The sequence below is a fragment of the Protopterus annectens genome, chromosome 13.part0 (assembly GCF_019279795.1).
Source record: "Protopterus annectens isolate FY-2018-M chromosome 13.part0, PAN1.0, whole genome shotgun sequence".
In the NCBI taxonomy this organism is placed as follows: Eukaryota; Metazoa; Chordata; order Ceratodontiformes; family Protopteridae; genus Protopterus; species Protopterus annectens.
Window position 1 is genome coordinate 75,157,636 of NC_056747.1, and position 23,161 is coordinate 75,180,796.

Consider the following 23,161-nt stretch of genomic DNA (forward strand, 5'->3'; position numbering starts at 1 on the left):
TTGCTGTAATCTGGACTGGCTAACACAGAGGGTCCTCCCAAAGCTTCTTTAAGCTTTTGGAATGCCTGCTCATATGCTGGGGTCCACACTACCTTATTTGGCCTGCTTTTCCTTGTCAGATCTGTGAGGGGAGCAGCTATGGTACTATAACTGGAGACAAACCTTCTGTAGTACCCTGCTGTCCCTAAACATGCCCTCACCTGCTTTTTGGTAACAGGTGCAGGCTTACCACTACAGACTCTATATCCCAGGTAGGAGACCTCTGCCACACCACCTGACATTTACTGGGCTTAATGGTCAACCCTGCCCTCTGTAGTCTGCACAGCACCTCCCTGACATGCTGAAGGTGCTCTTGCCAGAAATGGCAGTAGATGGCAATGTCTAGGTAAGCAAGAGCAAAATCTCCTGCTAGGATGTGATCTACCAGCCTCTGGAAAGTCGCTGTGGCATTTTTCATTCCAAAGGGCATCTTTGTGAACTCATACAAGCCATAAGGAGTCACGAAGGCTGACCCCTCTCTAGCACTGGGAGTCAAGGGCACCTGCCAGTAACCCTTGGTAAGATCAATGGTGGTAAGATACTTAGCCCCACCCAGCTACTATAGGGCTTTATCTGTCCTAGGCATAGGGTAAGCATCTGACTCTGTGTGACTATTTCATTTCCTGTAGTCCATACAGACCTCAGTGCTGCCATCCTTCTTTGGTAACAACACCACTGGGGAGGCCCAGGAACTGTTGGACTCCTGAATTACCCCCAGTTCCAACATTTCCTGTATCTTCTCCCTCAGAGTCTGACTGTCAGACACCCTGTAAGGGGCCTGCTTAATAGCCCTTTGGAGTCATGTATCCACATGTTGCTGCACCAGGAGGGTGCACCCTGTTTTCCCAGTGAACATGTCCCCAAACTCCTGGAACACTGCTCGGATTTCTTGAACCTGGGCAGGAGATGGCTGTTGGGACATTGCTACCCTTTCCACTGAGGTGTCAGTCCGAGCCTCACTCAGGAGATCAAGTCACCAGATCTCCCTCAGATGACTCCTGCCTTGTACTGCAAATACTCAGCACAGGGGCCTCCCTCTCATGGAAAGCTTTCAGCATGTTAACATAGGTTCATAGGTGTGTTCTAGGCTAATGGCCCTGGAGCCTTTACAAGCCTGGCCCATAGGATTACCCTGGCATTGTGCCACCCTCCATTTGTTCCCAGTGCTTCTGTCGAGTAAAGCCACTGGAGTGATCCCTGGGATGAATTTTCCATCTCCCATCTACTCATCAAGATGTCTCTTGAAGATTGCCAGTGGGGTGCTCTGCTTGACATGCATGGGAAGTCTATTCCATAGCATGGGCAGTCTCTGGGTTCTAGACCTGTCCCTCCAGCATGTTCTGTTGATTGCGGTAATGAGATTGAGGTCTGTGGAGTGTGTTGTGTGGAGGGATTGGGATTTCTTTAGATGTAGCGTTTCTAACAGAGCTGGGTCAGACATGGCTTTGTAAGTCGAGCAAAGATTGCCTCTAAGTAGGCGATATGAGACAGAGAATAGTTGGAATTTTTTGAGTCTGTCCATATAGGACAAATGTTTACGGCCTAGGATCCTCTTTGTGAGATACTTTTGCGGCCTCTCCAGTTGTTGCAGGTGTTTAGTGAGATGCATGCTAAATGGGGCATTGTACACAATGAGTGGCCTAATGAGGGATGAGTAGAGGGAGACAATGACCTCTTTCTTCCTGGATACAAAACCCTTAGTAATGAGATGTGCCACATAGAAGGACTTACTGAGTACAGTGGCAATGTGGTGGTCAAAGGAGAGGTTGCTGTCAACCTGTGTTCCCAGATCTCCTATAATGCCTTCTTTGTTCAGTGGACTACCATCGATGTGGTAATTCATGGGAACCGTGTTTTTCCCAAAAGGGATGATGACACATTTTTTTGGCATTGTGCTTAAGGCCATGGCTCTGACAACCATTGGTCTCAGTGAGGCCTTTCTCTACGATGTCAACATCAGTTGGGAAGTTAATAATAGCTCCCAACTTGCAATCGTCTGCGAACCTGGTCAGCCAGAGTCCCTTCTTGTTGGCCTGGAATTTAGAGAAGTAGATACCAAACAGGAGAGGACCCAGGACTGAACCCTGTGGGACTCCACTCGTGACTGTTCGGCAGTCTGACTTGGAGTCAGCTACTTTCACACTGCTGGTTTTACTTGTGAGCCAGTTTGCAATGCACCTAGTGATATAGGGGTTGATGCCTAGCTTAATGAGTTTTTCTATGATTCCTGAGTGGGGAATGGCATAAGAGGCCTTGGCCAAATCAAGGTAGGCTGTATGAACCCCCTTGCCCCACATCCACAACTCTGGTGACTGGCCCAAAGAAGTCAACCAGGTGGACCAGGCATGATTTACCCTTCACAAAATCAAACTGTGTGGGATCCAGAGTTTGGAGATTCCCTATATCCTTGTTTGTTAGGTCCATGATGATGCGTTCCATAGCCTTGCATATCAGACTCATCAGGCTAATGGGGCGATAGTTCCCAGGGTCTGTAATCGCTCCTCCTCTGTTGGAGGATGACTGTAGCAGTGTGCCATTCGGTAGGGACAAAGCCCAAGGTGAGGCTGTGATTGAACAGGCCATGTAGGTGAAGTGCCAGTTCACTCTGTAGTTTATGTAGAACACAGCGAGGGATATTGTCAGGTCCCATATAGAAGCTTTATTTTTGGCCTTGGACTGTGCTGTTTTAACCTGTGCAGCAGTAATATTGGGTGCCTGACAATCTGCTGGTATTGTGACTGGTCCCTTGGGGGGGTAAAGTTGGCACTGAATATGTCAGCCAGTATATTGGCAATATATGTTGGCTCTGTATAGGAGGTACCATTGTGCAGTAGCTCAGAGCAAATCATTGCTGTGGAGATTCTTTACTTAACTATAGAAGGCCTTGTGGTTGTCTTTAGTATCTGCTGCAATTCTGTTTTCATAGCTAGCTTTAGAGGATTTGATGAGGGATCTCAACTTTTTGTTGAGGCTGATAAGGGAGTTTTTCCAGTCTTTGGACTTCACCTTATTCCACATCAGATTTTTCCTCCTGTTGTAGAGTTTGTTTATGGCAGGGGACGACCAGATTGGCTTCCTTTTTTTGGAGAAGAGCGTCTTGGTTCTATTGGGTATAGTGAGATCCATGCATTTGTGTATATGTACAGTGCATTGGTGTATGATTTGGCAGTCATACAACTGATCTCCATTTGCCTGGGTGCCATGAAGTTAGCCACCTTGGTTTTTAGGAGCCCAAAGTCAGCTTTGGAGAAGTTTTTCATGGTGGTTACATTTTTGGGGGTGGTGGGAGGGATGTCGTTTTCCAAGGTGATTAGTTTGTGGTCGGATCTAACCAGGGAGGAGCTGACTATTCCTGTAGACAACGGTTGCCCATGTTAGTAATGACCAAGTCAAGGGTGTTTGTACCTCTCGTGGGGGTAAGAACGAGCTGGTCCAGGGCATTGGAATTAATTCCAGAAAACGTTGAACAAGTGTATTGGTACATGACTTATTTCTCCCAGTTAATGGAGGAGTAGTTGAAGTCGCCCAGTATGAGAGTGTTAGGTTGGACCCTAATATTCTCCAGGGTGCTTAGGAATGTGGAGTGTGAGTCTTGGGACATGGTTGGGGCCCTATAACAGGCTATGACCTGAATCGCTGTCTTACCCAATGTTAGCTGCACCTGAAGCATCTCAGATGCATTATGTTGGGGTACCAGTCTGGAGGTGTGCACATCATTTATAAATATGGAAACACCACTGCCTTTGAAGCTTCGGTCCAATTTTTAGGGCCGAAAGGTATGGAATGAGTTATAGCCTGGTAGTGCAGGGATGCTTTCTGCTAACTTGAACCAGATCTCTGTTACTGCACAAATGTCGATGTTCTCCATTTTAAGGAGTGCTTCGAGCGAGTGCATTTTGAGATTTAGACTTGTAGCATTGAGCAGCATGGCCCTCAGATTGCATTTGTTCGTAGCTGTTATGGTGGTAATTTGGCCTTTGGAACACCGCCTAAGAAAAGTACAGTTTGTGCCACTGCCTCCTCCCTAGCAGTTCTGCCATGTAGTTAACATCACTGACCTTCCTTACCATCTTGTAGTGTCCCTCCCAAGCTGCTTGCAGCATGTTGTGTCTGACAGGAATAAGAACCATTACCTGCTGCCCTATTGCATAGTCTCCAGCTCGAACATCCCTGTCATACCAGACTTTTTCTGCAGTTGGGCTTTTGCCAGATTCCCCTGGGCAAAGCCCATGAGTTCCCTGAACCTTGTCCTAAGGTTTAGGATATATGCCACTACAGACTTCTTGTGGGATTCACACTCATCCGACCACTCATCTCAAATTAAGTCTAGAGGTCCCCTCACCCTATGCCAGTACAACAAATCAAAGGGTGAAAACCTGTGGATCCTTTCTGTAAGCAAACAGCAGATGGGGCAAGTATTTGTCACAGTCCCTCTTAAACTGATCTGCAAATGCCTGTAGCATGGACTTGAGTGTAGAGTTTAACCTCTCAACAAGGCCATTAGTCTGGGGACATTAGAGAGTGGTCTTTAGGTGCTTCACCCCACAGTACTTCCACAGACAAGCCAGCAGGTCTGACATGAAATTGGCACCTCTGTCAGTCAGTATTTCTTTTGGGAAACCTACCCTGCTGAAAATCTCTAACAAAGCATTTGCCGCCTTTTCTGCCTCAATGGAGGACAGAGCCAGTGCCTCGGGTATCTTTTAGCATAATCTACTACCACTAGGATATACTTTTTCCCTGTGGAACTTGGAGTACTCAGAGGCCCCACAGTATCCATAGCTACCCTTTGAAATGGCTCCTCAATCACTGGCAAAGGCATCAAAGGAGCTTTCACCTTGTCTCTTGCCTTGCCTACTTTTAGGCACTGCTCACAGGTCCTTTTGCACCCTGTTACATCTCTGGAAATCCCAGGCCAATAGAAGTTCTGCATAATATGTCTCTTTGTACATTTTATGCCCATATGGCCTGCAAAGGGAATATCATGGACTATAGTTAGAAGTGCCAGACGGTAGGCTCTGGGCACTACCAACTGCTGTATTCTCTCACCCTCTAGCCCTCCCTCATGGGTCCACTCTCTATACAGTAATCCTTTGTCCCGGTATATAGATTCCCCTTATACCTTGTGAGTAGGGTCTGAGAGCTGAGCCTGTCACAACTCTCTCTTTGTAAGCCTTCCCAGCTCCCATTCCACAGGAAGTCTGGTATCCTCTGATAACGGTGCCTCACTGATAGCCTGGGTACTACTACTCACCTCTCCCCTTGCACTCTCTGTCCAAGGGAACATGAGTACCCACAAGCAGCTGTGGCTCACCTTCAGTCTCACTGCTACAGGGTAGCTCCCTCCCTGAAGTAACCACCTCACTAGTCTAAGCTGCAAGTGTGCGGTCGGTCTTGGTCTCCCCCCAGGCTACCAGACTCACATGCTTGTGCCAAGCTTGACTGTGTGTAACTACAAGAACACACGGTAATGCATTACCAAAATCATTCTCTATCAGGACATATGCAAGGTGGTAGTTTGGTACCCTTGTTGTCTCGAGACAACCTACTGTTGGCATTTTGCCATTCCCACTTACTGGCTCCTCCCACCTTTTTTTTCCTACCTTGCCTCAGTGGGCATCTGTATGCTACATGGCCCCATTGGTTGCATTTAAAACCTTTAACCCTAGGTCCTGGACTTGTACCTGAACTAGTTGCTTCCCCTGCTACTGGCAGATTCTTTTGGGGCAGTCTGGGCTGCCCACCATGGGTTCCCTTAGATCCATGAACAGCACTGGGTGTCTCTTTCCTGGTCAGGGATGCCCTGCTTGCTAGGTATAGGCCTCCCTTCTTCCCCAACTCACCTACAGTAAGGCATTGTCTATCAGCTAACCAGATTCTCGTGTCCTTAGGCAAGGTGCTAAGGGCTTGTTCCCTCACCAAAAGGCTTGCCAGCCCTTCAAAAGTGGTGACCCAACATCCACTCATCCAACCTTGAAAATAATTGCTCAGATTAGCAGCATATTCACACACACTTTCATCTGCCTTGCGTCTATGCTCATGAAACATTTTCCTATAAGCTTCTGGTGTTAGCTGAAAAATTGTAGCAAACCTATCTTTGCAATATTAATTTTAAACCGTCATTATCAGACAGTTTGGACACAACAGTTACAGCTTTACCATGGAGCAAGGGGGTCAGGAACCGTACCCAGAGCCCTTGGTCAACATCATACTGTTTACATACCCTCTCAAACATATGAGTGAAACTGTCAGTTATCCCCCTGTGTAAATTGTGGAAGAAATTTACTGACCTTTGTTGCTTTTGAAGTTTGTTTACTCCCTTCTACATTATTTCCATGACTCTGGCAAAGTCAGCATCTCCTTTTCATGTTGCCCCTGCCGCCTCTTCTACTCAGCATCCAGGCATAGCAGTTTCTCATTCTCCTCAGCCTGCAGACATCTCAGTCTCTGTTGCTTGTTTCCAAACGCTTGGTCTCCAACTCGGGTCTCTCTAACTCCAGATGGATTTTTAAGTCCTCTGTGGAAAGGTTGATCTGTCCATTCTCTGAGAGTTGTACATCTCCACAGCCAGTCTGATCATCCTCCTGGTTGCTATTCTCTGATGCAGCTGTGACTAAAGCTGCAATCATGTCTGCTTTAGTCAGGTTTCCATGCACCAGTCCTTTAGCCTGGCATATCTCAGCCAACTGGCTCATGGTCAGCTTGCCATACTCCTCTGCTGACATGCTTGCCTGCTCTCCCTGACTAACTAGGCTAACAAAAGAAGTAAAGCAATTCTTATATGAACTCTGAATGTTCACTGCATGGCTGAGTACAAGCACCTTTGTGACCACTGTACACAAGCTACAAGAATTCAATATCCACATCACTACAAGCCAATTAATATGTGATGTGGCTAACTCACCACTGTCAACCAATTAATATTTGATGTGGATATCCGACTACTAACGAGCAATTAATATTTGATGTGGATATCTCACCACTGCCAGACAATATGTGATGCCCTTGCCCAGTAATCAAGAATCCTAATCCTCACCACTAACACCAGTGAGGAACATGCACATTGGTAGGATGACAAATACACACACAGTAAAGTACAATTTCCCCTAAGAGCACACAGAGATCACAGTCAGTCTGGGGCTGGTTTCTCTGTCTCTTCAGATCCCCAGTAAGACTCCCCACTGGCACAGCTATATGGTTAAAATCTCAGCTAAGTGGTCAGGCCAAAACGTCCAGTACTCTCTCTGTCCAACCAGTGCTTCGTGTCCCTGCCCAAGTAGCTGACACACACACACACAGACACACACACACACACTTTGAGATCTGATTTATATACAGACACACAGACACTCCTGGGGAAGGCTGACAAAGGTTCTCTAGCTATGCCCCCTTCTACCCAGACGAAAAGGAAGAAATCACTGCCACCAACCACCCTTATCAGCTAATATACCCCAGGGATTACCTCAGTGTCACTGCTTGACAGAGGCACAGCAAAATAATGGGCATAGTTTTCTTCAAATTAAAGGGGTGGCGAAAGCCACAAAAACTCTGGGCTAGGCTTATAAATGCCCTTGGGCAGATAGCCTAGTATGAACCTATGGAACCTATGAACTCTAAGGCCCTTACAAAGGGTACCCAATTCTACTGTGCAGTGTTACTGTTATCTAAATGGTAAGTGTGACCAGAACTTTTAAGGCTATTCCAGAGTGGCCTGTACAGTATCTCCAAATACATATGCAAGTACTCTTAAGAGCTTAAATATCTCTATACAAAACCAGCCACAATTAAAAGGTTTAAATATATTTAATAATAATAAATAAAAGCACAAGACAATATTCATTAACTCAACACAGTGGCAATAGAGTTCAGAATCACAGGAAATATTTTAAAACAACATTGCCGAACAGTCTCACATAAATACAGAAAACATCTAGACTACTCTTGCTATATTCCTATCTATGTTTAGGAGATATTATGCCTTAAATGTCTTACTTACAGAGCCAGACAGATATAGATGAGAAGTGCTGAAGAGATGTTTACAGGTCCAGAACAAAATACAAAATGCACAAACTTTCTTTCTGAGCTAGTTCTTAAATTAATAGTACACATTACTGCTGGGTTAGCTAGATGACATCACTATTTGACACCTGCATCTAGTTCCCAGGCTAAACAGATGCCAACAGAATTTAACATGTCTATGCAAAAGACTTCTCTCAGAAGCTTCTCTTAGAAGCTTGCCTGAAACTGGAAGTAGTAAAACAAATTACATTGGAAACCTGTAATTGCCTCCGTTTCCAGACAATAGGAAAGCCTACAACTCTAGACATTGTGTCTGCTTTGAGCTAAAACAGAGTAGCAGAGCATAAACAAGTTCCACTTATTTTCTTAGAGTTTGCAAGTTAACTCTATATATTCCAGCCTTTACCATCAACATATACATTTGCATAGACATGTAGTTTATACACATTTCTACTCTTTTCCAGCAGGGTGCACTTTGGTTACAATATCGAAGCTCAGTACAGAACATATAGTTTTCTTACATTTCTAAGGCAAGCATACAAATAATAATACTATTCACAAATTACATAAATTAGTTACAGAATTATGCCTAACTGGGCTGGCAGCCTTCACCCCCCCCCCCATTAAACATTGTACACTTTTTTTGAACTATATTAAGGTTTTCTGTTTTGCAGTCAGCCAAGAGGAAACAGTAAGACTCCAACTTCTCAGCTAGGTAGTTCCAAGTGCATGAAAAAGAAGTTCTGTACCTACCATAACGTTCCATGGTCTTCATCTTGCCTTCTTTCTTGCTGGTTGGGATCGGAGCCGATCCTCTGCTCCGACTCAGCCATCTTCTATAGCTCGAGGCTACCCCATATCCCATGACGCCCAGCGATAGCTACCGAGATCTCGTTTGAAATAGCTAACCCCAGACATAGCCAGAGAATAAACCTGTCCAAACAGATAGGTTGAGAATACCTGTTATACTCACTAAGTCAGTAGAGGAAACAAACCAGAGAACACTCAGCCATTGAAACCAGAATTCCTGTCGGTCCAATAGGACAGGGGGATGGAGGGTGGGACGCAAGAAAGAAGGTGAGATGAAGATAACTAACATGGAACGTTATGGTAGGTACATAACTTCTTTATGTTAAGTTGTCTATCTCGCCTTCGTTCTTGCTGGTTGCGACAGCGTCCCTAGCACCTAGAATCCTGGGTGGCTCATTGGAACAGACTCTTCAGAACGGAGGAACCAAAGTCAGCTCTGCTCCTGGAGACCATATCTAGCTTGTAATGAGAAATAAAGGTATGAGGATTTGCCCACGTAGCAGCTGCACAAATAGAATCCATGGGCAACCTAGATTGGAAGGCTACAGAGGTGGCCAAGGCCCTAGTAGAATGACCTTTCGGTTTGATAGGTAACTCTTTGTTCCTTAATTGATAGATGAAAGTAATAGTGTGAGACAACCACCTGGATAAGGTCACCTTGGAAACTGGGAGACCTTGTTTACCTAGAGCATATGAAAGGAATAGTTGGTCCGACTTCCTTATTTCCTTAGTCCTATGCAGGTAAAACACAATTGTCTATGAACGTCCAATTGATGTAATTTGTACTCTGCCTTGTTGGGGTGGTAAGGGAAAAACACAGGAAGGTCTATAGATTAGTTTAAATTATTTTGAGCAGACTTTCGGAAGAAAAGAAGGATTAGTCTTCAGAGCAACCCTGTCCTTATGAAAAGCCAAGTATGGAGGATGAACACATAGTGCCTGAAGTTCAGAGACACATCTGGCTGAAGTAATAGCTACCAGAAAGAGTGTCTTCCAAGATAGAAACTTAATGGAGCAGGACGCTGCTGGTTCAAAAGGGGGCAGAGTTAAGGAAGTTAGTGCCAAATTAAGGTCCCAAGGAGGAGGGGGATCTCTCACTGGAGGCCTAAGGAGAGTGGTCCCTCTCAAGAAAGCTTTACAGAGTTTATGAGACATAATGTTTGAATTTGACAAACCAATATGACCGTTAGAAATGGCTGCTAACTGAACCCTGATTGTAGCAGAAACAGACCCGGAATGAAAAAGTTGTGCTAAGAATTCCATGGACTAGGGCTGAAAAGAGATCTATGTTCCTAGCCTCTGCCCAACAAGAAAAACGTTTCCATTTACTAGCATAAGTTTTTCTGATTGTGGACTTGTGAGAGGAGACAATAATCTCACGTACAGCCGGGGAAATGCTGGGAAGCCTGGCTAAGGTTGGAAGTGGAGCAACCAAGCTGTAAGCTGGAGAGTTTGAAGGGATTGATGCAATCCGTCTGATTGATGAATCAGTAGGTCTGGAATCGAATCCAGAGTCCAGGGCTGATTGAGAAGGTAAATGGTGCAGGAACGGGAACCATATCTGTTGAGGCCAGTAGGGGGCAATGAGGATCATTTTGCAACCCAACGATATTGCTTTCTGTATGAGTTTTGGAATCAGTGGAAACTGAGGAAAGGCATAAAGAAGTCCCTGAGGCCAGTCGTGGACTAGAGTGTCTCTGGGTGAGTGACCTGGAAGTGGAAGAAGGGAGAAGTAGTTGCTGCATTTGCTGTTGAAGGGGGTGGCAAAAAGATCGCAGCAAGGCTGTCCCCATTTGCGGAAGATAAGATCCACAACTTCCTGGTTCAGAGACCACTCGTGAGGCATGAGGATAGCTCTGCTGAGCCTGTCCGCTATGATGTTGGACCTCCCAGGGATGTGCTGAGAGGAAATCACCCACTGCCACAGTCTGAGTGCTTCCCGACACAGGGGGTAGGACCTGGTTCCGCCCTGCTTGTTGATGTACCACACCACTGACATGTTGTCTGTTTGAATTGCAATGGTCCCAGAAGGAAGAGAGTCCTGAAGGGCTTGCAATGCTAGGAGCATGGCTGTCATTTCTAGGACGTTTATGTGCATATGGTACTCGTGAGGCTGCCAAGTGCCTTGGCTGTCCTGCCCTGATAGTGCCCCCCCACCCTATCAGGGAGACGTCTGTGGTCACTGTGGCTACCGGAGAGGGCTGAATGAAGGGTCTGCCCTGAGTCTCTAGTGGGGAGACCATGCACCAGGAAGGGTGCCTTTTGCATGCTTCTGTGTTAATGATCATGTGAGACATGGGCAGCTATTGGAAAGACCACTGTGTGAACAGAAGCCACTGAAGGATCTTCATGTGAAAGCGGGCCAGTGGGATTAGAAGAATGGCTGCTGCCATGGAACTCAGAGTTTGAAGGACGAACCTGACTTGGATTCTTTTGCTCTGCATTAGAATTTGTACTTGCTGAAGAATTGTAGACACCCTTTCTAGCAGTAACCTTGCGGACATGTTTCTTGTGTCTAAGTCTGCTCCTATGTAGGTGATAGATTGACAGGGCTACAAGGCAAATTTTCCGAGGTTTATTGTAATGCCTAGCTGGGAGCAGATTGTGATTGCGTAGTCCCTGGCTTGTAGAAGTTGATGCCTGGTAGTAGCAGTGAGGAGCCAGTCTATATATGGAAACACCTGGAATCCTCGACATCTCAGGTGAGCCGTGACCATTGCCATACATTTGGTGAACACCCTGGGGGCTGTGGTGAGACCTAAGGGCAGAGCTCGGAACTGGTAATGACTGGCTCCCAGCCGGAAGTGAAGAAATCTCCTGGATCACCTATCCATCTTGATGTTGTAGTGCGCGTCCTGAAGATCTGTTGAGCACATCCAATTGTCCTGACCCAGAAAGGGTAGAATGGACTGTAGTGTGACCATCGAAACTTTGTTCTTTGTACAGACCTGTTTAGTCTGCTGAGATCCAGAATTGGTCTCCAATCCCCTGTCTTTTCTGGTACCAAAAAGAACCTTGTGTAAGTTACGGATCCATGCTGGTCTGCCAGGACTTCCTGGATGACTCTTTTTTTTCTAGCAGTTTTGAAACCTCTATTACTGCTTGGTCCTTCAGATTGGGTGAAACATCTGGAAGGGATTTCCTTGTCGGCAAGGGGGTTTGACAGAAGGGAATTTTGTAACCTCTGGATATAATGGACCGTACCCATCTGTCTTGTGTTAAATGTTGCCAGGCTTTTGGGTACAGTGAAAGTCTTCCCCTGACTGCCTCCAGAGGTGAGCAGCCAGGCAACCCTTCAGGGATACTGAAAGGGCTTATCAGAGAAAGATTCTCTGTTGCCCTGGTTCTGCGGACCCCCTCTGCCACGAGGGCGGCGTCTGTTGTTATTGTTTCCCCCTCTGCCCCTGGAGGAAGAATTGCTACGTGTGTCAGGCAAGGCTCCCTGGCATTTTCGGAACCACATTTTGCCACTCTTCTGACCTTTGGGGTAAGGTCTAGAAGGAGTGGAAAAACGGACTCCCGCGGCAGAGAGAGTCTTGCCTTCTTGCTCACACCTAGTCAAAGTGTCTTTCACCTGTGGTCCAAAGAGAAAGGAACCATCAAAGGGGTGTTGGTAAATGACACTAGAAAGGGTTCCGCAAAATTACACAGCCGCATCCGTGCATGCCTCCTAAGGGCCACACCTGTACCTGCGGCTCTACTCGCACCATCGGCTGCATAGGAAATGAGCCTCATAGAGGAGTTAACTACAGAATTAAGCGTCGCCAGCTGGGAAGCTACGTTAGCTTGAGCCCCCTCAGCTGATGGATCTTGAAGGGTATCTCTGAGCTCTTTAAGGAGATACCTCTGAAGCCGGGTAAAATGACATAAGTAGTTCAGTGACCTCATAGAAAAGGTCGCTGAAGCGAACATTCGCTTCTTGTATCTGTCCATCGTCCTAGACTCCTTGTTAGGAGGATGGACAGAAGAAGAGGTCTCTGCTAACTCTTTTTTGGTAGCTGCTGCTACCACCGTGGCATCAACAGGAACACCTTTGGTAAGGAACTGCTTATCTTGGGGTGCTGTGATGAATTTGCCAGGTCTCCTCGGAGTTGGTTCCACTGTATCCTGAGCTGACCAAGCCTTTCGAGCCACCACTGCCATAAGTGGATCGAAAGGTGGAGAAACCCAGGAGGTGGAAGATCGGGACCCGAACAGATCCAGAAATACAGACTCATCCTCGGTAGGGGCTAGAGGATTCCAGTTCCCCCTCTGCTTAAGCATTTCTAGGATGTCAGAGAAGGAAACATCTTCAGAGGGGGATCTCGGGGGACCCTTCCGAATCATCTAAGTCTATATCAGAAGTGACAGACTCAGGGGAGTCGATGTGCTTCCTCTTGCATTTCTTCTTATGAGGGGGCTCCTCTGAATGATCAGGGGAGGCCTCGGAAGAAGAGGAAACAGCCAATGGGGTGCCCTGGAGCACCGGTTTCTTACGCTTGGGGTCTGGAGGAGGAGCAGAGGTTGGCACAGGCGCACTATAGGGGACGGAGCCAGTGGGGCCGATAGTGGAGCTGACTCGGTGGCCAGCACACTCCTCATGACATCGAAGGCGTCCCTGCCATGATGCAGAGAAAGCTCCGGTTCCAAGGAAATCGGAATCTTTCTCCGCACCGAGGGAGACGGCTCCGAGGCCGATGTAGGAGCCGAGCTCACCTGCGCCGAAGCTCCGAGGGGGGAGAACGGGGTCAGACAATGGTCCGATACCACTCGCCCCCTCAGAGCCGACGAGGGAACCCTGGCACCCAGATCCCTTAATGGACAGCACCACTGAGGGGATCGGAGCCGATGTCTGAACCGAAGGAGATAGAGTTATCGGAGCCGACGGTTCCACTACTCGAACCCCAACGAACTCCGCCTCTGAACTCGTCAGAAGAGGAACATCGAGAGAAGTGGACGGAGCCGACACCTGTTGAGGGGGGCTGGACAACATCTTGGCAAGTGCCTGTAACTTTAGCAACCTACGGACCACTCTCTCCGCATTGTGATCTGACAGCCTAGAGGATCAAGAGGAGTGAGAGGGATCGGTGACTGCGCTTGCTCCGAAGCAACAGAGACTGAGGAGCCGAATGTACCGATTCCAGTGAAGGGGACCTCGGCCTCTTGTGGCTCCGCAGTTTCTGATGGAGCCGTCGGGGTAATCGTCTTATCGGTGCCAGCCGGAACCGAAGTAGAAGGTAGAGTCTGAACAGAGGACGGCTCCGAATTTGGAGCTGACAGCTTGGTAGATTTAGGGGATTTCACAGGCTGAGAGCTCTTGGCCAGTTGATCCTGGGGTTTTAAAAGACCCCTTAGAATAAGCTTATTCTTACGCTCCTGCAAGACTCTTGGACTAAAGGCATGGCAGATGGAACAAGAGTCATGCAGGTGCACAGCACCTAAACAATAGACGCAAGAAGTGTGCCCATCTGTCAGAGACATTTTCTGACAGCATGAGTCACACTTCTTGAATCCAGACACTTTGGATTCCTTTGACATCCTGAAAGAAGGAAACAACAAATACAACAACAGCTACCAAAGCAAAACACAGTCTATACAAAAAACACACTGTACTACAAGACTATAGCTAAAGATTTTTTTTTTTTTTTTTTTTTTTTTTTTATTAAATAGGAAAGCCTCTAACTTAAATGGCTAGCTTATGAAAGAAAGGTAGAAGGAAAGCCGCTAACCTGACAAGAAGAGGATAGAGGGAGAGGGGTAAGTTAAACGAGTTCTACAAGGAAAAGAAGGGATAATACACTAAACACTAGCTGCCACAAAAAAACAAGACTAATCATTAACAATAAAAACTGAAAATATAGAATTCTAGAGTAAAAAAGTTATACAAAAAACTTATACGAGCCTGAGCCAGAAAAACGATACCTTGTAGCTGAAGCAGCAAACGAGATCTGGGTAGCTATCACTAGGCATCATGGGATAAGGGGTAGCCTTGAGCCAGTAAACAGCTCTCGAGCTATAGAAGATAGCCGAGTCAATCCCAACCAGCAAGAACGAAGGCGAGATAGACAATTTAACATCAAAGGTTTTATGTTCCAGTGGCACTGATACGACATAGTAATCCATTTTACAATGCTTTCCCAATTATGTTTTCACCAGCTTCGGAACACATGCTACTAATATACAAAACTACTTGTTTATATATATGTTTATTCAGAACTTTGCTCTTAGCACCTTTATATGTCAACATGCATTTGGTTTAACACTTTTTGTTTACTTTTTGTGGATTCCTTTGCATTACCTTAGTAGTCAATTTGGATATCTCTTAAGTGCATTACCTTAGGAATCGATTTGGATATCACCTCAGTAACTTAAATATAATGAAACAAAATATGAACAAAAATGTTTGGTTTCCAGGGTGCCGAGTGAAAATATTGAAGTCCAGGATTTTTTATGTCTGTTTCAGTACCTGTCTTACACATATGTTCTGAGTTCGAAAATATCTTGAGAGTTGTTAGGAATTTGCATGCAACGCTTTTCACCAACAAAGGCGCAAACACTCCCTTTGCAGACGAGAATAATATTTAGGCAAATATTGCAAGTTATTGCCATCCATGTCACCATTTCAGTTATCTATTTCAAAGTTTTTCCCAAATCTGGCAACAGTCTCAAGTTCTTAATGCGGTTAGCTACTTCATACATTGTTCTGTTTTATTTCCAGTATCTTTTAACCGTGGTTAATTGTTTTACATCTGTAGCTCTAGTTGGAGGTTACATTGCTGTGGTGGCTGGTTACATTATTCTGCCAACTTTCTGACTATGTAGTAGGTAGCCACCAGTAAACTCGGTCTCTGTAGGTATAGTAGCAACCTAGAAAGATATTCATTTTTCACCCCCAGTCATATAAGTAAGTGAGACACTTAAACTCTTCTCATGTGACATGACATTCACAGTCACCCAATGGAGGAGTTTTATTTCAACAGAAACATATTCCTAGTCTTACAGATATAGCTAGTAGAGGTTGAATATAAACCAGTTGAATAAAAGCACCGACTCTTTCTTTTTTCAGACAGGGTTTACATTTGTCAGTATTTATTCAGTCTTTCTGCAGTAAAGGTACAGAGGTGACATGGATATTCCCTTTTTGCATGATAAGAGATATGGCTACAAAACTCCAGCAATTTAATTTAAGTAAATGATCAAATGAATTTATGAAATAATCATCCTTGGGAATGTTGTGCACATTAGCCATCCTCCAGGAAGGTTTGTCCCAAATAACTGGTGCCAACATTGTGGACTGAAATTAAATGCCAAAAATGCATTATTGTATCCACTGGGAAGGTGTCTATCTCAGGGAACTACCACATTAACAATACCTCCATAATAGTTGACCCAGTTATTCAGGACTTGGGAACTTGTGTGGACTATGACTTAACTTTTAATCAACGTGTCCATTGTTGTAAGAAAGTCTCTCTATATTGCATAGTGTATTAGCAAAGGGATTGTGTCTAGATCTAAGGATGTCATTGTCCCCCTTTACTCAGCCCTCAGGCCAGTTATTAAATATAATACCCCCTTTGGCATGCATCTGTCCAGACATATACAACTGGAATGCCCACAGAGACACCTTTCTAAAAGGATACAAGGCCTAAACAACATGTCCTACATGGACCATCTCAAAGCCTCGTCTCTATACTGTGTATCCTACAGACTGCTAAGAAGTGACCTATGTCTGGTATCCAAGGCATCCTCTGACCCAATACTGATGGATTTACTGCACATTAGCAAATCAACTAACATCAGAAATATAATGTTCTTTCTTGAAATCCAAACCTCTTCTGCAGCATCTACAGAATGGTTTGCAGGGGCATACTGCTGCTCTGGAATAAACTCTCTCTCCAAATAAAACAAAGTTCATCCCTGTCCATATCTGAGCCCAACTTGGATCTGTGGATGGGAAACAGAAAATTTACCCCAAGACTGCCCCCTGTACAATTAACGGACAGAGGTAGCTCCTAAATGCTTTATCACATGCATTGGTCCCCTCATGTTATCTATGGTATGATCCCAGTTATTCTTATCAGGGATCATATATAATTATCAATCATGGATCGAATAAAACTGATCTCTAATGAAATGGAGTAGGTTAATCTAACACAAAAAGGAAAATTGGCTAGGCTTAAAATAGCAAGGGCAGCTAGCCTAGTAGTTAATAAAAAAAAATAAATCTTTGGCATATTAATTTACCAACCTGCAAACTGACGCATGCTTGAATAGGTTACACAGTACCAAAATATGCACAGTTATCGGGTATTACAGACTTCTTTAGTGAGTACAGTCAAAAGGGTCCGCAGCAAAAAAGTTATGTACTCACCATAACGTTCCACCTGTGTTGTTCATTTTCATTCTTCCTCAACTGATGGATTCAGATCCAGTCTGTCGGATCCGACTCGGCCATTGCAAAAGCTCATAGCAACTTGGAACTCTCAAATTTCTCCCTTACCCAGAATGCACCAACCCCAATTATCTCAGATCTTATTTGCTAGCTTAAGCATAGAGAAGTAATTCTTATACAAAAAAAGGTATACAGAGAGAAATAGCAAAAGGTTAGACAAGGCTATATCTGGAGCTTTGTCATGTTTGAATTATGCCAATTCATTCATATCCACTCACTCTTCTAGAAAAACCATAAGGAGGGAGTTGGTGGGTGTGGAGTTGAGGAAGAATGAAAATGGACAACACAGATGGAACGTTATGGTGAGTACATAACATCTTTATCTGATGTTAATTTTCATTCTGTCTTCACCTGATGAGGCAGGGAACCCAGCTACCTAATTCCCAGTGTGGACTCCAAGCAGGATATTCCTAAGCACCAGCATCATTGAGCCAAATGATGCTGTTACCTCTGGATACCAGATCCACTTAGTAGTAAGTGATGAAAGTATTACGGGAGGCCCAGATCGCTGCTGCACATATTTCATCCATGGAAACCTTTGAATGAAAAACTGAGGAAGTTGCTAAGGGCCTGGTTGAATGAGCACAAACTTGCTTTGGTAAAGGAATATTCACTTTGTTGTAAACAAAGGAAATGCAGCCAGTAAGCCAATCTGGTGTGAGTAATTCTGGATACTAATTTACCCAGTTTCATATCAGCAGAGGAAACAACTGGTTTGTAGTTCTCATGTCCTTTGTTCTGTGTAACTAGAAGTGCAGTTGCTTATGAACATCCAATAAATGTAACACATGTTCACCTTTGTTTGAAAAATTTGGAAAGAAAACTGGTAAAGTGATGGATTGTTTAATGTTAGATTCTGAAAATATTATGGGGAAAAAAGGATGCATTAGTTCATAATGTAAGTCTGACTTTATGAAAATTTGATTTTCTGAAACACGTCTGGCTTACGTAATGGGCACCAAAAACAATGTTTTCCAAGAAAGGAATTTAAAATTGCAGTTATGTGCTGGTTCAAATGGTGGGTGAATCAGGACTTGCAGTACCAAAGTTAGATCCAATGGGTGGAATAGGATCTTTAAACGGGTGCCTTAACAGATATGTGCCTCTTATAGGTTCATAGGTGCTTACTAGGCTAATGACCACAAGGGCCTTGTTAAACCTAGCCATGCATCCGAAATCTCTGACAAGTTGTGATGCCCTTGATAAGTGTAAGCATGGGCCTGGGAGATGAACCATTTACATGTTACCTCTATCCATTAGAGACATAGGTGCCAGACCAGGGTTGAATTTCCAGTTTCCCATGCAGTTGTCCAAGTTGCACTTGAATTGGGTTAGGGAGGAACTCTGCTTCACAATGATGGGGGGGCCTGTTCCACAGACGGCCTAGTCTCTGGGATACAGACTTCTCTCCAACACATCCTATTTATATCACAGACAAGGTTACAATCTTTAAAATGGGTAATTCTGGTGCTGTTTGTTTTGTGGCTATGCAGGAGGTCCATCAGAGTGGGGTCTGACCATGCCATGTATGCCAGGCATAGATCTCCCCTCAAAAGCCTGTAGGAGACAGAATACAGTGATAGGGCCTTCAGGTGGTCTGTACAGGACATACTACTTACGCCCTGTATTCATTTAGTGAGGAACCTATGTGGACGTTCCAATTGTTGGATATGCCTGGTTAGGTACCTACCAAAGGGGGCATTATACTCAATGATAGGTCTGATGAATGCCTAATACAGTGGAACAATGACGTCCTTGGACTTGGATGCCATACCTTTGTTTATAAGTTGCGCAACATAGAATGATTTCCTCACCACTGTAGACACGTGATGATCAAAGGCTAAATTACTATCTGTGTGTGTCACTAAGTCCCTGACTACTGGTTCAACTCTAAGGGATGCGTCGTCAATATGATAGTTCCCAGGGATGGATGACTTTCCAAAGGATACTATTGTGCATTTCTTGGCATTTAGTTTTAGTACATGGCTCTGACACCAGTTGTTTCTGTGCCAGCCCCTCCTAGAGAACATTTGTGTCAGTGTGAGATTCAGTGACGGCTCCTAATTTGCAATCATCTGCAAGTTTAGTCAGTCGGAGACCACTGACATTGGCCTTGACTTCTGAGAAGTAAATGCCAAAAAGGAATGGTCCAAGGACTGATCCCTGAGGGATTCCACTTGTGATTGGCCTCTTTGTAGAGGTGGACTCCCCAATTCTAATTTCCTGGCTCCTGTCTGTGATCCAGTTGGCTATCTACCGAGTGGCATACCGGTTTGTACCTAACCTTTTGAGTTTGTCAACAATACCAAAGTGGGATATTGTTTAAAATGCTTGGCCAGGTCAAGGTAGGCAGTGTGAATGACTTTGCCCTCATCCATTGCTTTGGTGACCTTCTCGAAGAAGTCCACCAGGTTGAGTAGGCATGATCTGCCCTTGCCGAAACCAAACTGGGTTTGGTCCAGTGTCTGGAGGTTTACCATATCTCTATTGATCATATCCATGGTAATTCATTACATGGCTTTACATATACAACTAGTGAGACTTATGGGTCTGTAGATGGCCCTCCTTTGTGCAGAGGGATGATTGTTGCCTTTCTCCATTCATGAGGGATGAAGCCTGTTTGGAGGCTACAGTTAAATAGTAATTCCAGAGGCCCTGATAGGTCATGTTTCTTGCTATAGTTTAGAAGGCATCCTGCGATATTGTCCTTGGCCCATTGATGTAGTGTTCTTGGTCTTAGAGCATTAAGGACGTGTTCCCTAGTGATAGTAAGGGGAGTTGTATTTGATATTTCCTGAGGGAAGATTGAGGGGGGGGGAGAGGGGTAAAGTTGGAGATTAATTTATCATCCAGGAGGTTTGATATATCTTCTGGCTTTTTTAATTTCTCCAAGTCATTTGGGTTTCTAATACCATGACGGGAATGGACCCCATTCCTAAGTCAAAGTACGATTAAAGTTCATGAAATTAGTATTGTTTCAGTCTGTGATGTCAGCCAAAAGTGCTCTTCGGAGCACCCGCAGTGTGCCCAGTAATGACTCCTGCAATTCGTACGGAGTTACAAGGATTGGTAACCTATCTAAATATGATTGTAGATTCTTTTGATTTTTATAAGACCCCGTTGTTCCTACTACTGTTGGAACTGTCTGGGTATCTTTCTTCCACATTGCTCTCGTTTCTGCCTGCAGATTCTGATATTTTATGACTTTGTGTATCTATGTACGCAAAACACTGTAGTCACTGGGTGTGGCAATTTCAGTGATTAATGCTACTCTTGTCTTCTTTTCTTGTTTTCTAGCATCTATCTTTTGAACTGTTGGTAATGGGTGGTCCCAAGTGATATAATCATCACCATTTTCTGTGATGCTTTGTAGCTCATGTTTCCTGTGTTTTTCAGCCACTTCAGTACCATAATGTTTGCACAATCCCCAGTGCAACAATCTTGCCACATTATTATGCCTTTCAGTATACAGTCCTTCTGCCATTAGTATGTCGCAGCCTGCAACAACTTGTGCAACTGTTTCCAATCTGGTTTTACAAAACCTACATTTGTCTGTTTCTCCCACATGTTCAATGGACTTTGCAAACCAATGTGTACATAGCCCACTGTCTTGGGCTGCCAATATTAACCTTTCGTCTCTTGATTTGAATTCACCTCTCCTTAACCATTCCTGATCAACATGAGGTTCTTCCAGACGTTTTCTATACTTGCAAGTATATTTATGCTTTTACCACGTTTCTTGCCTTCTCATATGGTCCTTCACCTTATATTCTTTCTTTTGTTTTTTGGCACATTCAGTTGCTGCCTGATTTTTATCCACTTCTGGTTTGATTTCCATTCCTGCTTGATGCTGATATGCTTCTGATAAATTATGCAGAGAAGTCATCTTAGATTTAGTCTCTTAATGTTTCAAAACTTTCACTACGTTTGGGTCTTGAGGTCAGCAGATATGTGTGGAGTCCCACAATTGCAGATCTATACATATAACCAGTTTCAAGGAAGCCCACCCCCCCTTCAGAATGGGGAATATATAGTCTTCGTATGCACTGATTTTTATAAATAATTTGGCGAGCATGAAGCATCCTTCTTGTTTTTCTATTTATTCTGTCCAACACGTTTTGAGGCCAGTCAGTCCCTCCAAAACTAAGTTAGGACAGGAGGAGCAAATTGGTTTATAGCTTGAATGTTGTTTCTAGATGTCAGTGCTGTTTCAGGATTAATTAAGTCTTTTGAAGTATTCCTTGCTAAGTTTTATTCACATTTGTTCATGTTTTATTGTTAATCCTTCATCAATTCCCTGTTTTCCTGATGTTGCAGTTTTCCTGCTTTAAAGGTTACTTTTTCACATTTATCAAGACCAAATGATATTCTTATATCATCTGAAAAAGTTTTGAAAACTTGCAGTTGTGCTTTCAATGCTCCATCTGATGAGCTATACCGTTTTAAATCAACAAAGAGAAGATGAGAAGTCTTTACACTTTTTTTTTCTAGGAGTCAGATTATAGCCATGGCCTAAGCTGTTAGGTAGACAGCTTAATGGGTTAACGGCAAGGCAGAGTAGCAGCGGTAACAGAGATTCACCCTGGAATATCCCCCTTTGAATTTTTATCCCTGGGACAATAATTTGTCCTTTATCATGGCTTAATTGCAAAGTGGTACTCCACTGTTTCGTTGTCACTGTAGTCGATCAGTGTAGGGTGTATCTTGTACATTTTTAGGCATTCTTTTATCCATGAATGTTGGATACTGTCAAATGCTTTTTTGTAGTCAGTCCATGCCATACTTAGATTCTTCCCCTTTTTACAGTTCTCCACTATGACTTTAACAACAAACGATCCTTTCTTCCATATGACTTTCTTTTATTGCCCTTTTGTTCTACTGCCATAATTGACTTTTCTTCTAAATGACTATAAACTCTTGACAGCATCAATTCCCATGTATAGTTTATACATGATCGGAAGGCAAGTTATTGGTCTATAATTTTTAGGGTAGCTTGCAGGTTCACTCTTAAGTAGGAGCATTGTTTTTCTTGTTGTTAACCAGGTTGGTGTCTGTTCGAGGTGTGCATATAAATAGTTCTTACTCGTGGCTAAATCGTCATGCAAAGATGTTAATACTTTCAGACAAAAATTAGCATCTGGGCCTGGGGTTTTCCATTTAGAGGCTTTTCTTAACTTTGTTTCAATCTCTCTGGCTGTTACTTCATCCCATTTCATATCCTGCACCTTTGAACCTCTTATTCTTTCTTTAACTTTTTCTATCCATTTGGCATCTTTATGTTCCACAGGATCTTCATAGATACTTCTCCAAAATGTATCTATTTTTTTCTTTTTTTGGCATTCTTTCAATTCCTTTTACCTTATAGACCTTTTGGATCATCAATAAATTGCTTATGTTGTACTTTTTCTTTATATTTATTTTCGTATCTTCTAAGTCTTTCCGCCTGTGCTGAAATTTTTAGTTTATTTGCAACAGTGCATGATAGATCCTGGTCTGTTCAAAAACTGCACATTGCTTTTATCACATCTATTTTTCTTAGTATTTTTGTTGATCTATTCCCTCTTCTGTAATCTTCTAACAGTGACACTTCTTGTCTTAACTGCTTTATAGTTTTCTCTGTTCGATATTTCCATGATGGTATTCAATTTCTCCCCTTCCTTACTCTCACTACACACTGCTCTTGTGGTAGAACTTTATCAGTTATTAATTTAGCTGCACAGTAATATAGCCTGTTTACTTCTGTTATATCACATGGGTCTCTGTGAACAGTCCTAATTACTGTGTTCATTTGTTTTATCAAACTTCTAACTTTTTGGGTTTTATTAACCTTCTGCACTGTATTTCTTTCATTGATCTTGATAT

General features: G+C 43.9%; 1 protein-coding gene across 1 annotated transcript in view; it reads left to right on the plus strand.

Moving 5' to 3' along the window:
- Positions 1–23,161, plus strand: part of CCDC124 (coiled-coil domain containing 124) — a 768,284-nt gene that overhangs the window by 499,250 nt on the left and 245,873 nt on the right. The gene's annotated exons all lie outside the window — the stretch shown is intronic.